This window comes from Oncorhynchus kisutch, linkage group LG15, assembly GCF_002021735.2.
Source record: "Oncorhynchus kisutch isolate 150728-3 linkage group LG15, Okis_V2, whole genome shotgun sequence".
Lineage (NCBI taxonomy): Eukaryota > Metazoa > Chordata > Actinopteri > Salmoniformes > Salmonidae > Oncorhynchus > Oncorhynchus kisutch.
Genome location: NC_034188.2, coordinates 71,665,485 through 71,678,100, shown reverse-complemented (window position 1 = coordinate 71,678,100; position 12,616 = coordinate 71,665,485). Strand labels below are relative to the sequence as shown.

The following is a 12,616-nucleotide window of genomic DNA, read 5'->3' as shown; positions in this document are numbered from 1 at the left end:
TGTAGTGCTTGTGCACGTTCCCCGTGAGTGCACGACGGGTGATTTTTGTGCTTATTTATCTTGTTGTTCTGGGTGCCATTGGTTTTGCTTAATAGATCTCCGGTTCTGCTCTCCTGCGCCTGACTTCTGTGCCGCCAATTACGCACCCCGCTACATGGGGATCCATAATAAATACAAAACAGTACTCATTAAAGAAAAAATCTTTGTCCAGTTCGAGGTGAGAAATCGCTGTTCTGATGTCCATCAACTCTTTTGCGGTTACAAGAGACGGTAGCAGCAACATTATGTGCAAAATGAGTTACAAACAATGTAGAAAAATTAACAAAATAGCACTGTTGGATAGAAGCCCGTAAAATGGCAGGCATCCCCTCCGGCGCCATTACTATATGTACAGTTGTCATGGGAATTTAATAATTTCTATATGTGTTCATTAACCAATAGACAGAGACCAGTCTTATCAAAATTAGACAATCGTATTTATTCTCGGAGCGCGCTGCCCATAGAACCATGTACAACAGTTTATATATAAAATATAACGTCAGGTTATAAAATGAATCTCCTCTCGACCAAGACAAAGCAGGTTCAAATATTTATTCCAAACTACTAGCGCATACTCTTGACACACACACTATATCAAGATTAACTTCTGAAGTCTCACCATTATCTATCATTACTTAGCAGACAGTTCCAGATACGGAAAACCTGGAGAGGCTCTCGCTGTCTTATTTAATCGCCACAGAGTTATAGCTGAGTGGGTTCAAACATAGGTTAATGATCCTCTTTGCTTACTTCAAACACACACAACACATTCCTCTCCAACCTAGTTGGAATGGTTTTTATTATGTTTAATTACTCCTTGTTCATGCTACATAATCTCTTCCTTATGAACTAACATTATTAATCAGATATAATAAAACAGGGTAGAGTTTAATTAGTTATAGTTCTATTTAAATGTAGATATTGTTTAGTCATTATTCATAAAATTCCTAACAACAATTGAAGTCGGAAGTTTACATACACTTAGGTTGGAGTCTTTAAAACTCGTTTTTCAACTACTCCACAAATTTCTTGTTAACAAACTATAGTTTTGGCAATCAGTTAGGACATCTACTTTGTGCATGACACAAGTCATTTTTCCAACAATTGTTTACAGACAGATTATTTCACTTATAATTCACTGTATCACATTTCCAGTGGGTGGGAACTTTACATATACCAAGTTGACTGTGCCTTTTATAGAGCTTGGAAAATTCCAGAAAATTATGTCATGGCTTTAGAAGCTTCTGATGGGCTAATTGACAACATTTGAGTCAATTGGAGGTGTACCTGTGGATGTATTTCAAGGCCTACCTTCAAACTCAGTGTCTCTTTGCTTGACATCATGGGAAAATCAAAATAAATCAGCCAAGACCTTAGAACAAATATTGTAGACCTCCACAAGTCTGGTTAATCCTTGGGAGCAATTTCCAAATGCCTGAAGGTACCACGTTCATCTGTACAAACAATAGTACGCAAGTATAAACACCATGGGACCACGCACCCGTCATACCAATCAGGAAGGAGTCGCTTTCTGTCTCCTAGAGATGAACGTACTTTGGTGCGAAAAGTGCAAATCAATCATAGAACAACAGCAAAGGACCTTGTGAAGATGCTGGAGGAAACCGGTACAAAAATATCTAGTCCTATATCGACATAACCGGAAAGGCCGCTCAGCAAGGAAGAAGCCACTGCTCCAAAACCGCCATAAAAAAAGCCAGACTACGGTTTGCAGCTGCACATGGGAACAAAGATCGCACTTTTTGGAGAAATGTTCTCTGGTCTGATGAAACAAAAATAGAACTATTTGGCCATAATGACTATCGTTATGTTTGGAGGAAAAAGGGGCAGGCTTGCAAGCCGAAGAACACCATCCCAACCGTGAAGCACGGGGGTGGCAGCATCATGTTGTGGGGGTGCTTTGCTGCAGGAGGGACTGGTGCACTTCACAAATTAGATGGCATCATGAGGAGGAAAATTGTGTGGATATATGGAAGCAACATCTCAAGAGGGAAGTTAAAGCTTGGTCACAAATGGGTCTTCCAAATGGACAATGACTACAAGCATACTTCCAAAGTTGTGGCAAAATGGCTTAAGGACATCAAAGTCAAGGTATTGGAGTGGCCGTCATAACGCCCTGACCTCAATCCCATAGACAATTTGTGGGCAGAACTGAAAAGGCGTGTGCATGCAAGGAGGCCTATCAACCTGACTCAGTTACACCAGCTCTGTCAGGAGGAATGGGCCAAAATTCACCCAACTTATTGTGGGAAGCTTGTGGAAGGCTACTCAAAATGTTTGACCCAAGGTAAACAATTTAAAGGCAACGCTACCAAATACTAATTGAGTGTATGTAAACTTCTGAACCACTGGGAATGTGATGAAATAAATAAAAGCTGAAATAAATAATTCTCTCTACTATTATTCTGACATTTCACATTCTTAAAATCAAGTGGTGATCCTAACTGACCTAAGACATGGAATTTTTACTCTGATTAAATGTCAGGAATTGTGAAAAACTGAGTTTAAATGTACTTGGCTAAAGTGTATGTAAACTTCCGACTTCAACTGTAACTAACAATACACATAAAAATGAAGTTGAAGTTATATTAGAATGTTGTTATTGTACCCTCTAAGTGGCCTAGGCCTACACTCTGGCCTATCACTTGACATGTTAATGGAACGTGTGTATGTGGTATGTAAATTATGAATCAGCAGTGTATGCCAAAGGCAAGAGTTGGGAAAGAGAACTGGGGCCTGATAGGGGTTCAACTCCACAGGAGCTGCACTTCATTCAAAATAAATGTGTCATCAAAGACATTTGCCGTTGTGGTTCCTCGTCCATTAAAACTCCATATTTCTCAGGTCCCACTGCTAACTGTGACTGCTGAAAGCCATTGTGCTTCTGATGTGGAGGAGGCAGTTGGAGCCAGACATGTCAGACTGTGTGATTTATTACACACCACCTCGCTATCACTTGGTTTTGGCTTCTCTTCACTATCACTTCTGTCATCCTGTCGCCAAGATGTTGTGGTTGGCCAGGGCTGCAGGAGCAATGTGCAAATTATGCGGCGTTGTTGAATGGAACATTTCCTTTTTATTCCGGAAACCTCTTTTTAGGTCCTCTGAATAATGACAAAACGACAAAAAAATCTTTAGAATCCAGTTAAATGAACTCTATCTGTCTGATACTTCTACGGAATTTAGAGTTATGTGTTATGGTGTGCATGAGTGAAATTTTGGCAAACGGGACAACGCGTCTAGAAGTCTCTTGTGAATGTCTCACTCAATAATGTATTGACTGAATGTCTGTGGCATACTGTCCATACTGTCTATACACACCATTATATACATACATATTTATATTCTGCACTCTGACATGGCTCGTTCTGATATTTCCTTCTTTTTTATGTCGGGATTTGTGTGTATTGTTAGGTATTACTGTACCATTAGAGCTAGAGCTAAAAACACAAGCAATTCACTGCACCTGCGATGACATCTGCAAAATATGTGTACGCGACCAATAACATTTGATTTGATCCCATATCAAGACCCCAGGTGATTGTCTCAGAGTGTTAAGCAATGACCTTTCTCTCGACAGCATTTTGCCCCCTCCTCGCTAAAGGCGTATCTGTCTTCTGCTTCTGTTGTGGAAGCGTTATCTCATCTGACAACTTCCTGTTTCCCATTTCCTCACAGTGATTGAGGCCCTCTCTGTGGCACCAAAGCCTCACCAAATCAATGGTGGCCAATTGTTTCCAAAAAAATGTTAGCTTTCACGATAGATAACAGGCCTTATATTGTTTTTTTTTATTGATTGCATCACATGCAATGACTTGTAGCTTTTTACCCTTTTAAGGGATGGATGAGATTTGATTTAGACTACTATGCCATATAAGAGTTATTGAAAAATAATAATGCTACAAACCTAATAGCCAGGTAAATAGATGAATGCAGGGATGGTGTGCATAACAGATCACAGTGAAAATATGATTACACTGAAAGGCCTGAAACTTGTACTTCAAAGCCACATGACTGAATAAATGTTATGTTTATGGATTAGTCTTCAGTACAGTCAGGCCATGGCCGGATGCACCTATTGTAATGCTACACGATGCTCTGTTGTGCTAATGTAGTTAGGGATAATGTCTGGGTCAGGCTCTGTTGAAATAGACCCTTTCTGGTTGCTTTTGGGCTCCTTTGTCAGCTGTGAAAACAAGATGAGATGGGAAGAGGTCTTGTTTTCAGAGGGGCACAGAGTCCACTCCCTGTCCCATGGAATCACCCCTATTGGAAGTCTGGGGGCCACTGGGCTTGGCGCCACTGAGTTCATTGTGTGAGGCTAAGTTAATACACAAACTAAACGTAGACTTGGACGGATTTGAGAGTGAGGGCCACCATATTGTTTTACTTGGTACTTGGATGTATTCCCTGTGGTCCTCATGCTTCTTCAATATCTACAGATGTTTTGAATGATCAATTCATTATTTGAATCAGACTTCACTCTTATTAGTACATTATTGTATACCATTGATCTTCTGCTTCTTTATAAGCAGCTTTAGTGAGTGAGTCGGCAATGACGCTACTGCCCCAAGCACTGGATTCAAGGCCTGCTTTTCAAAATGTTGTTTTTAAGAGCTGCAGCATCTGGCTGTCGTGCTTGGCCCGCAGGCAGAATATGATCCCTTTTTTAAATTCACATCATGTGCACAATCTGAGAACACTTGTTTTACCTTAGACACAATAGAGATAAACAAATGTGTGCATGCCATGTGTATGTTTTTACATTCTCAAAATAGCAATGTATGTGTGCCTGTGTGCAGCTTTTGCCCTCTCACATGGCTGTAGCTAGGGCTGGCGCTATTAATGTATAACTGTGTAGCCTAACCGGTGGTTCTGGGTGAAGACTGTCATGAAAATGAAACTACCCATTATAACGATTAAATTTTTTGTGGGACGAACAGCTTACTGAAGACGGAACCGCCAGGCATTCGTGTGGATGAGTTTGTTTCTGCTGTTACATGGACTCTACAAGGTGATGAAACTTTGTTGCTCCTTTTTGAAGCAAGCAATGTGTTGTAACAAACACACCTTCAGTTACTTAGGCAACACCACCCTCCCTGCAGCAGCAGAACAGTCAGGAGTGGAGGAGAGGAGAACATTTGTTTTTTATAGTGACCTCGGTCATTCGGCTGACCATTAACCGTCGTCCAAAATTCCATGACCGTCACAACCCTAGCCAGAGACGTCTCTAAGGGATGGCAAAGCTGGGCATGGATCCCCCCCCCCGATAGAATTTGTGCCCCCCACACACAGTTTTGTTCCCTCATGAACATAACAAATGATATATGAATTACGGTTTTGCCAATGTAGAGAACATTGTCAGGCCTGACAGTAGCGCAGACCGGGACAGAGGCTATGCTGGGGTGCGCACATGATCTGAGGAGGCGGGGTGTAATAATGTCATATTTAGTCGTTAAAAATGAAGGGTTTTTTTTTTCTCAGAGGGAAAAAGTTATTCACTTTTCCAGACAGCTACAGCTAATAATAGGCTAGCTAGTAGCTACTAGCTTCGTTAAGTGTTGGTAGAGGCGAGCTGAATAATTATAGCTGGTTAATCAACATGGATATCCAAAAATGTCTGGGCACTGCCAAGAGCAACAGAGGACCACCATGTCGAGTGCGATACCGAGCTCACATAGCAGCCCGCTGGCCCGACCACAGAGGTTGAGGATTGTAGCAGCCCACGCTGCCTGTTGACCAACAAGATCTAGATGAGCCAGGGCCTACCACCAACAGTACGAGGGTAACATCACAACAAGCACCTGCACCTCCGTTACCCCCAGCCACTAGTACCTGACGACATGTTGGATATAAACCAAACTTAACCAGGGGAAGCAGAGTTTATTGGTTCTTGCAAAGTGAATTCGAACCACAGCTAGCAACAACAAATGGACTTCGCTCAGTGTTCTTCAAAGATACGGCAGGTCTTTGTCAGCAATGCCAGCTGTGCTGTTGGCACTGAAACATGGATTTGTGCGTAAAGATTTGGACTTGTGAAAAAATTCCGAAAAATTCCTTCACTCTGAAGAACGTATAGCAGTGAAGACAGATGCAGCATGTTACATCAACGAAAAGCCCAGATTGTCCAGCTGGCATTTGAGAGCAACCTAACAAGTACATTTCGTCAGGAAGGAGAATGGAATCGAACTTCTCATGAGGAGGAGGCTGCAACTCATCTAAATAGTAAGCTACAACCTTTATGACCCTGGTCGCCATGCCAGAATTATACATTTATTGGTTTTCCCTCACTGGTTGTTTAGCTGATTTTTAAATGTAATGTATAGTTTAGGCATTTTGCTTTTTACTTCAATGCATCTTTTAGATTTATCTGTGATTCTTAATGTAATTTCTTGCTTTTGCGGATCTAATTGCTTTTGATAGATATAGAGCTTGGCATTATTTGACAGGTATAGGGACAAGGACCATTAGTTGTTGTGCTCTAAAATTGACAGAGCATCTAACGTTATCTTTTCATTGTGCTGACTCATTCTGTCCATGGTTCTGAATCAATGATTACGGTGTGTGCTGTTTTAATGTGCATATCTTGGGCTACCAGTCTTCCTGGGGCTTCTTTTCAACATTACATGTGTATATTGCTGCATTTCCGTTTGACCTCCATTTTGTATGTATGACCAATACTGTGTGTAGCCTACTAAAACAAGTAGGCAAACTTTCCCTCTTTCACCCATTTGCATTACACAGTCATTGTATGATGGGCTACTGTAAAAGTGATGTCATTGTGCCCAATAATTTGGTTTCATGAAAATATTGCACAGCTGGAGGAGTGGCGGCTTGGTTATGCTCATTGCGTAGTGTCACAAATTCGACAGAAATGTAAGAATCCTGTAAGAATCCTGTCGCGCTGATCTGTGCGTGTTTGGTAGGCGCAAATTAAGGCGGCATTTTGGATACACATGCAGTAGTGGGGCTCATATCTTGTGTAAAGCGACAGTTGTTTGATATGTACGGCTACATTTCAGGATATTTTTGTACTTTTGAACAGTAGTAGGACCAATCTATCTTTGTGTTATTCGGGCTCTGTATCAATTTTAGGTATGTCTTCCTGGGAATGGGTCTGGCACTAGCTGGGTCTGGCACTAGCTGTAGTCTAAGTGGGTGTCTTGGATCTATCTGGCTCTCATGCAGATGGCTGGCATAACAGCCGTTGCATCCTGAGAGCTAATAAGGGTGAGTTTATTGTTGTTATTGTTGGGCCTTGAGAGTGGGGGAGGGGGATTGCCATCTCTGCCTTAGTCTGCCTGCCCCTCTGAAGAAAAGTGGGCCTCACTCTCTTCAAATGGCTGTTGAACACATGTGAAAGGCACAGGGCAGGACTGTGAACTAGCTGGTCTTGTTGGGAGAATGAATGGCAGAGCATAGATGGAGGGGAGAGACTGTAGTTAGACTAGCCAAGACTCAAAGGACTTTCAGTCACGTGTCTGTGAAGATGTAGGCCTATAGAGTATTGACACAGACAGTCTTACCATTTGTGTGGGAGATTTAGTAAGGGACTACAGAGATGATTTTCATTGTGGTGTTTTACTGCCACTTATTGAGTGTGGATTTATCATAGCTGAAATTATATTTTCTCCCGTAAATTAGAGATGTATAAATGGAGCTTTCTGGCCCTAAATAATGTGATAGTCTAGCAGCAGTGGTCAACACAGGATGTCCCACCTACACTAGGATGGCCCCACATAGAATGCAAGGGTCTGGTTGTCATGGGGACAGACAAGCCTGGGACTCGTAATCGTGTTGGGAGATGGAGCCTACCATCTGAGAAGACTTTAACACTTGAGTAATGAGACTGTTCTCCACTAAATAGATAGGAAATTCATTTTTTAATGTATTTTTCTGTTGTCAACGTGTTCCTACATATTGAAACCAGATTAATTCATGATCATCCCCTCCTCCATTTTCTGCTTAACTGTGTTAATGTAGGCCAGTTTAAAGGGCTCCAGCATCAAAGTGAATGACTGGCTGCATTTAGTCATTCAGAGTCTGTTGCTCCACATAGTTACTTTAGATGAGTGTAATCCATCAGATGGTGACTTCTTAGTACTCTATCGAAGGGTCGTGTATTTTAAATTTTGACCTGCTCTAGCACAATGACCAGGGCTGCGCTGCTGTTTCCTTTTTGTTCACTGTGTGTTGGGAGACAGCCACACATACAGGCCCAGGAGGACAAAGAACAATGGATTCCCTGCTAAATATAGCAGGTTCTTAGGTGCAGATGAATATGGTCTTGTTGATGTGAAGAGGTCTGTGTGTGAAGGAGAGAGGAGTCTATGGCTGGGCCTGGGTTCTTTGCTGAGATGCGCACGCTTAGGCCTTGATATACATAATCAACCTTCTGAAAAGAAATATGCAGTTTTCCATAATCTTGGGCTGCTGGTACAAAAATAGGGATGTTGAGCCCAAAAGAAGGAAGCTATAATATGTATTTACGATAGGGAAGTGTTTACAAGTAGGGGGTGATTCTGGTCCCATAATGCTGACAGTTATTCTACATGTCTTTTTATAGCCCGGAGATGGATCAGATGCATAATTTATAATATTATCAGCATTCTTTACTGGAAAGTTGGGGGATTGATCCTTTGTAGTCATCCCTGAATGTATCCGAGCATTTAGTAGTCATAAGGAAGAATTATGATGTTTCTGGCATGATAATGTGAAGACATGACAGGGTGTTCTATCATAAAGCACTTTATCATATTGTCTGATATCCTGTTTCCTGGCTGGCCAGTGACGTCCTTGCCTGGGGAGCTCAGTGTCCCAAGCTACCGGCAGGAAGGTAACTCGCCCTTTCAGCAGCACGTACTCTGTACGTTCGAATGTGACCTCAACAGACCAGACCACACAGCTACAGAGGGTAACATGGTAGAAACAACTATGGGCAGAAACCCACTTTAATAAGTTCTGCTTAACTGGTATTATGACTGACATCTCCCATTGACAGTCAGAGTGAAACACTTTCTAATTTCCTAGCTAGCTAGCTAACAAGCTTGTGTGTGCAGAGCAGCACTAGTTAAAAAGATGTCTTACCTTTTTGTAGTTAATAACTCCTGTAGTGTCCTTAACTTAACTAGTATTAAAAAAGGTGATACATTCTTCTCTAATTAAACATCTCTCTCTTTAATTTCTGAATCACGCTTGTAAGCTATGTTTCAGAGGGGGAGGGGCAGGTAAGGGGGATACCTAGTCAGTTGTACAACTGAATGCGTTCATCTGAAATGTGTCTTCCGCATTTAACCCAACCCCTCTGAATCAGAGAGGTGCAGGAGGCTGCCACGTCTTTGGCGCCCGGGGAACAGTGGGATAACTGCCTTGCTCAGGGGCAGAAAGACAGATTTTTTACCTTGTGAGCTCTGGGTTTCGATCATGTGACTTTTCAGTTACTGGCCCAGTACTCTAACCACTAGGCTACCTAGGAAGTTTACACAACCACGCACACACACACTGCCAAAGATTTTGAGCTGGCAGGCAGACACTGCAATACGTTTCTGAGTGACAGATGAGGGCTTTGCATATGCACTTTGTTGCCATTTTTGTGGGACAAGAAAAAAATGCCTGGAACATAAAATAACGTTATTAACCGGTTCCCATGCTCTTCAAATAAAGGTTATCTTCCGGAACAGTGTAGATCGCTTTCCTTTCCTTTCTGATTCGGTTTATTGAATCATTTTCTGTTTTTTTGGTTCTGTTCCCTGAACCGGTTCCAACCCCTGGCTCCTATAAACTTGACGTAGGTGCTCATGGGTCCTGTTACAGACTTTGGATTTACCATTTATGTTTTGAGCTCGGACTTTAGCAAGTATAGCTTGTTAGCACGTAGGACACACCAATTTGTGTCACCTCGTTGGTCAGTATGTGTTACATCTGTGCTGGTTGCCATCTCCTTGGTGGGAAGGTGTTTTACCCGTGGTGGTCCAGGTGCTATTTAAGAGTGGCTGGCTTAGTGCTCCAGTTGTCTTGAGATAAGTAGAGGGTCAACACCTTTAGTTGACTCTCCCTATTTGATTTCTAGGAAAACATTCCTTTGTCTGATTTTTGTTTTGCTCCACCTTTTTGGTTTGCTTCCTGTCTTCAAGTTTGGTGTGGGTGTTTCTTTTGTTTGCCTCTTCTTGATCAAATGTACTGGGCAGTCATGGTGGGTGTCTTTTTAGTTTCCAGTTGTTGTTGCTAGTCAACTTTCAGTGGACACTCCCATGAGTGTCTTTCAGAACCCCCTCCTAAAACCCACCTGTTTTGTTGGGTTGTTGTCAGTGACTCTTTATTAGTTCCCCTTTCTGTATGAGCAACATTTTTTGGTTTTCTTGCTGGGGAATGTAACAGTCCTTTTACATGAAAATGGCCTGCCTTCCCTCTGACTGTCTACTGCAGAGAGGATGCACAGGACACCAGGTGAAACATAGTCATGTGCAGCACTGGTTTCAATAGTCCTCTTGAACAATGCCTTTTGAGATTAGGTGCCTTCCTTGGGATAATCCACTTTACAGCTAAGTTTCCACAACCGTGAGAAGACCCGCTGTCTCAGTCTCACACGCACACACTATCATCAGTGCCAAGGCGAGATGACCCTGTTTACATCAGAGCCAGTCTCCATGTAAAAGAGAGCGAAGTGGGAGAAGTGACGGACTCTGTCTGTGCTGCTGGACGGGGCCTGGCACTACCATGTGGGTTGGGCTGGCACTGGATGCATTGTTCCCCCATCGTAGCCAGGGATTTCTCTTCCCAGCACTACAGGGACAGAGAAGAGGGAGGGAGGGCGAGGGGGAGAGTAGTGATAGCTATTAACCAGAGTATTGAAAGGACACTCCAGTTCCTCTCAGAGGACCCTTACATTTTTGGAATTCTGTTTTCTTTCCTCTTCCCCCTTGGCCTCTTTCTTGTAATGGAAACCAGGATGAGGAAAATCCAGGTACTTGGACCCAGAGATGACTCCTAGCAATAGTCCTAGTCAGGGATTCTGGCACTTGTCAGGGATTCTGTGAACTAAACTGTCACTGCAACTCTGCTCTCTGTTTCAGCTGTGGAGAGGTAACTTGAAGGTAAAGGATCTTGTTTCCTATTCTAGTGTTTACTCTACGTAGCATAAACTTTTATAACTAGCAATGTAAATACACTACATGGCTGCTCGTTGAACATCTCATTCCAAAATCACAGGCATTAATATGGAGTTAGTCCCCCCTTTGCTTCTATAACAACCACCACCTCTCCTAGGAATGCTTTCCACTAGATGTTGGATCATTGCTGCGGTGACTTGCTTCCATTCAGCCACAAGCGTATTAGTGAGGTCGGGTACTGATGTTGGGCGATTAGTCCTGGCTCGCGGTTGGCATTCCAATTCATCCCAAAGGTGTTCTATGGGGTTGACGTTAGGGCTCTGTGCAGCACAGTCAAGTTCTTCCACACCGATCTCAACAAACCATTTCTGTATGGATCTCGCTTTGTGCACTGGGGCATTGTCATACTGAAACAGGAAAGGGCCTTCCCCAAACTGTTGCCACAAAGTTGGAAGCACAGAATCGTCTAAAATGTCATTGTAAGCTGTAGAGTTAAGATTTCCCTTCACTGGAACAAAGGGGCCTAGCCCGAACCCTGAAAAACAGCCCCAGACCATTATTCCTTATCCACCCAACTTTACAGTTGGCACTATGCATTGGGGCAGGTAGCGTTCTCCTGGCATCCGCCAAACCCACATTCGGCCGTCTGAATGCCAGATGGTGAAGCGTGATTCATCACTCCAGAGAATGTGTTTCCACTGCCCCAGAGTCCAATGGCTGTGAGCTTTACACCACTCCAGCCAATGCTTGACATTGCGCATAGTGATCTTAGTCTTGTGTACGGCTGCTTGGCCATGGAAAGCCATTTCATGAAACTCTAGACGAACAGTTATTGTGCTGACTTTGCTTCCAGAGTCAGTTTGGAACTCGGTAGTGAGTGTTGCAACCGAGGACAGGCGATTTTTATGAGCTGAACCGAGGACAGACAATTTTTACGGGCTTCATGCTTCAGCACTCGGTGGTCCCGTTCTGTGAGCTTAAAGTTGACCAGGGCAGCTGTAGCAGGGCTGAAATGTTATGACCTGACTTGTTGGATAGGTGGCATCTATGACAGTTCCACATTGAAAGTCACTGAGCTCTTCAGTATGGGCCATTCTACTGTCAATGGTTGTCTATGGAGATTGCATGGCTGTGTGCTCAATTTTATACCCTGTCAGCAACAGGTGTGGCTGAACTAGCTGAATCCACACATTTGTAGGGGTGCCCACATACTTTTGGCCATGGAGTGTATGTATCAAGTTCGACTCCAGGCAACAACCAGATGTTTGGTTACTGAGAACCCATGTTAACGTGTAGCCTAGGTGTGAGTTCCCATAACACCTCAAAGGTTCAGAATTTGACATTACCCTTAGCCAAAGGGTTTTAAACATGTGTCCAGGTTGCTAATAATTACCTAAATGAAAGCTCGACAGTTAGGGAGCAAAAATGATAGAGGACAATTTGTTTGCAAA

At 42.9% G+C, this 12,616-nt stretch overlaps 1 protein-coding gene across 4 annotated transcripts in view; it reads left to right on the top strand.

Annotated features, from left to right (window-relative positions):
• LOC109905824 (CUE domain-containing protein 1) overlaps positions 1 to 12,616 on the top strand; it is a 53,810-nt gene that overhangs the window by 16,428 nt on the left and 24,766 nt on the right. Inside the window, exon 1 of one of the 4 annotated variants that reach the window (XM_020503452.2) lies at positions 10,856 to 11,150. The exons of the other annotated variants lie outside the window; for them this stretch is intronic. The gene's annotated coding sequence lies outside the window, so the exon portion shown is untranslated. Of the gene's footprint in view, positions 1 to 10,855; positions 11,151 to 12,616 lie in introns of those variants that run through there. 4 annotated transcript variants of the gene reach the window in all.